Raw genomic sequence first — 4,356 nt, forward strand, 5'->3', positions numbered from 1 at the left:
CATTTCCTAAAAAGCCCCAGATAATCCCCAAAGAATTGGTACGTGGACCACACTTTGAGTATCAAGGTCATGAGGGCAATGGTTCTCAACCTTAGCTGCATATTAGAATCATAGGGGAAGATATTAAAAGTACTGAAGTCTGGGTCCCACCTCCAGAGATTCTGATTTAATTTATTTATGCTATCCAAGATTTAAGAAGTAAGAATCTAGAGTTAATAGAGCTTCACAGAGGACAAAAAAATAATTAATCGGATCTCATTAAATGAACTGTTGCAAATATCTGAAAAAACATTTCTTCTACAGAAAGTAAATACCACGCAGCAGCAAATACCCAAGTCCCAAGTCAGCCTCCGTGCGATAGTGGCCCCGCCCCTACCCTTCCTTGACACGCCCCTCCAGCGAGGCCTTGGGGCGCCTCGCCACGCCCATTGGGTGGCGCCCCGCCCCTTTCGCGTCTATTGGCCGTTCCCTTTTTCCCGCTTCCTCTTCCTCCTCCTCTCAACTTCCGGCGCGGAGTTCGTCACATACCCGGATATGGGAAGTGGTAAAGGAACGGCCGCTTCCGGTTCACCAATTAACTGAGGGGCGCGTCCTAGTGGCGGCGGCAGCCAGGTGTTATCCTGTCTCGGTGTTGGAGGACCCGCCTCGGCACGGCCGGGCTCGGTCCGGCCTTGCGGTAAGCCGTCGGCCTCGGCTACCCACTGGTCCTGGTGACGGCGAACAGACGAGTGGACAAGCGGGCGCCAGGGTCTGAGGCGGCCTCTCAGTCCCGCCGCTGGCTCCGCGCCCGGGCTCGGGCACCGCTCCCTCCGTCATCTGGTCCCCTTCCATTCTCCGCCTGTCTGGGTAAGGCGCAAAGCCCGGTCGGAGCATCTTCCACCCGCTTGCTGTCCTGGGGTCTGAGAGAATGCGGAGCTGAGAGGGCAATCCTCACACGTCCCTCTGTGGTCCCGCCCATTGGAACCAGATTTCATTTGTGCAAAATGGCCCTGCTTATATGCTCTTCGGCGTGGACAAGAAGAGGAGGGCGTGACAGTGCCTTCCCCTTTGTCCAAATCCACATTTTCTTTTAAATCTCTTAAGTGCATTTCCCTGTCTCCGTGTACTGTTTTTCTCTTCTGGATGACAATGCCCCCTCCATGTGCTAAGATCTCTAAAGAGCATGCGAGGTCTAACCCACACGGGCACTCACACTGACCAGCTACTTGTCACGCGGTGTAATAGCCCAACCGAGTTTAAGGAAACCAACTGAGTTTAGGAACCAACAGAGTAAGCAGAGGCTGGCTGCCTCAGAGTCGTGGTCAGATATGGGTTAGACCTGGAAAATAATTTTAGAGGACCTCTAGTGATTTATTTACTCTCTTACAGAAAAGTATTGTAAAGATTAGAGAGTTCATCACTCGACCCGTAGAACGTAAATGCCATGGAAGCACGGGTCTTCATGTCTTCGTGAATATGTCTCATTTTCACCACTGTAATCTAGAACAGTGCCTGGCACTTAGTAGACGTCAGTATTTGCTGGATGAATGAAGGGTCACATACCGCTTTTCATTATGTCTAACTCCTTTATGAGGTATGCTCAGTCCTCTTGTTTTACCACTTATACACTTGGTCATTGCATTTGACCACAGAGGGACTGTGTGGTAAACTTTGGATACTATTACTAGTCATTCATTTGACCAGTTTTTACTGTTCAGTTCAGGTTACTTCAAGAGGTATTTGTTAAGTAACTACCAAGAACACAAAACTATTAGAGCATCTCTCTCCCTTCTCTCTCTCTTGAGATCCAAGAGCTTATGATCTCATGAGCCATTTAGACAGCAAGTGTTTGTTTGGTAAATGCAGTAAGTGCTATAGAAATTTAGAGGAGAAGGGCCGGCCCGTGGCTCACTTGGGAGAGTGTGGTGCTGATAATACCAAGGCCATGGGTTCGGATCCTATATAGGAATGGCCAGTTAGCTCACTTGGGAGAGTGTGGTGCTGATAATACCAAGGCCATGGGTTCGGATCCTCTATAGCAATGGCCAGTTAGCTCACTTGGGAGAGTGTGGTGCTGATAATACCAAGGCCATGGGTTCGGATCCTCTATAGCAATGGCCAGTTAGCTCACTTGGGAGAGTGTGGTGCTGACAACACCAAGTCAAGGGTTAAGATCCCCTTTCCAGTCATCTTTATAAAAAAAATTAAAAGAAATTTTAAAAAAAGAAATTTAGAGGAGAGATCAATTTGTACTAAGATCTTTATTAAATCAACTTCATATAAACCATGAAGTGTAATTAGAGTTTGAATAAGGAAGAGATAATATTCTCTGCATGGAAAAGTACCTAAGCAAAGATTTATAGCTCAAAATGAAAAGAGTACTTGGAGTGGAAGATATTTATTTGAGAAAATTAGGGAAATGTTGAGCAAGGACATGGTGTGATGAAAACTGTTTTAAGATTACTTGGTGGTTGTTCAGGCATGTGGAAGCTTGCAAGGAGATAACCATATGCTGTAGTGTTAAAATTGACATGAACGTACGTTAGAGTGTTGGCACTAGGAACAGAAAGGAAGGAATGAATGAATTATGTGTAGATGGGGGGAAATCACAGATTGCGATAGCAATGAAGGAGGGAATCAAATATGACAGATTTTGAACCTGTATATTTGCTTACAGATGTGAAAGTTGGAAAGGGAGAATCTTGAGGGAGCTAGAGCTGTTACATTATTTGTTGCTATCATATTAGTTAATTTAAACATTTAGTAAATTATTAAATTAAAACATTTATTGAAAGGGCCTACTAGGTGCCCTTTGCCAAGTTCTAGGAAAACAAAGATAAATAAGACATGGTCCTTACCTACAAAGAACTGCTTTTAATGGGTGAGAGAATACCATGAGCTAGAAAAATATTATCAGCATGGAGGGGAAGGAGGAGAAGTAGAAAAGGAATTACTCTTTGTGTGTGTGGTGGGGGACTACTTCACAGAAGAGGTGACATTTTAGCAGAATCTTGAGGGATGAGTTGGAATTTCCCAGGGAGAAAAGAATTCCAGGAAAAGGAAATTGCATGAACAAAAGCCCAGAGATAGAAATGTAAATTGGCCAGTGTCCCGTGTGGCTTGGGCCTAGCATGGAATAGAGCCTTTAGCATAGTGTCTAGGCACTGGAACATAATAAGGGATTAGCAACACAGACACTTTGTAATAAGCGAAATGGAGGTTAGGATGGGTGAAGGTGTAGAGAGAGGGAGAAGAAAGCAATTGAGGATAATTGTGCTTTATGACTTCTATATTCTCTGTAGAGCAGGTGGTGAAGTCATTCGCAGAAAGAGAGGAGGCTGACACTAGAGTTGGGGGCTGAAGGAGGGTAGTAAGGATTTGCAACAATAGTAGTGGGAAATGGGAAAAGTAATCATTAAAGGAGTATTAAAGAATTGTTGAACAACATTGAAAGTCCAATTTTGGCTGGATTTAGGTATTTGTTATGCATGCAAGGAGAGTGGATGTGTGGTATCTGGTAGCCCAAGAGAAAGTGGGGAAAAAATACAGTTAATGGGGATTGATAAAACAGGATGAACTGGTCTACAACAGGGTAAAATAATTGAAGGGAATAGTGTGGATTTAGGGAAATAAGCACTGCCGCCAGGCTAGGTTGGAAAAGAAGTTAGGTTGGAGAGGCCATACAGACTAAGAAAACAGGAAGGAAGGGGAGATCAGAAGGCTAGAAGGCTGAGGTGAGGTAAAAGAGGGATGAAAGTAGGAAGATGTGATTTTTGTGAGAAAAGCAATTTTTGTAGTTGGAGCAGAGATGAAAGTTTCACAAATTGAGTAAAGTATAGGAGAAACCTAGTTTACAGAAGTGTCATGTTATAAAAATGGATTGTAAATTGTTTAAAATTTATAATTTCTTCATTTACCCATAGAAAAAAATGGTGTTATTTAGTAGAAGTTAATGTCCTAGGCAAGCTCACATATGAAACACATTTGCATTGGAAAATAGCAGTATATATACACACAAATGTGTATATGAAAAATAAAATTGGAGAGATTAAAAAATAGTTTAACTTAAATTGATGTTTAAAAAAAAGACACTAGGGCTGGCCCGGTGGCGCACTGGAGAGTGCGCCGCTTGGGAGCGTGGCAGCACTCCCGCCGAGGGTTCGGATCCCATGTGGAGACCGGTTCCCGCTCACTGGCTGAGCGCGGTGCGGGCGCAACACCGAGGGTTGCGATCCCATTACCGGTCAGTAAAAAAAGACAAAAAGGAAAAAAATAAAAAAGAAGACACTGATCTAGATAAGAAAAAGAAGTGGAAGCCTATTTTTTTTTTTTTTCCTTTTTTTGTCTTTTTTACTGACCGGTAACGGGATCGCAACC

At 43.8% G+C, this 4,356-nt stretch overlaps 1 protein-coding gene across 1 annotated transcript in view; it reads left to right on the forward strand.

The window, feature by feature from the left end:
- The first annotated feature begins 548 nt into the window (after positions 1–548).
- Positions 549–4,356, forward strand: part of LOC103590288 (exocyst complex component 1-like) — a 10,054-nt gene continuing 6,246 nt past the window's right edge. The window contains exon 1 of the mRNA XM_008572496.1: positions 549–846. The gene's annotated coding sequence lies outside the window, so the exon portion shown is untranslated. The remainder of the gene's footprint in view (positions 847–4,356) is intronic.

This window comes from Galeopterus variegatus, unplaced genomic scaffold, assembly GCF_000696425.1.
Source record: "Galeopterus variegatus unplaced genomic scaffold, G_variegatus-3.0.2 Scaffold793, whole genome shotgun sequence".
NCBI lineage: Eukaryota > Metazoa > Chordata > Mammalia > Dermoptera > Cynocephalidae > Galeopterus > Galeopterus variegatus.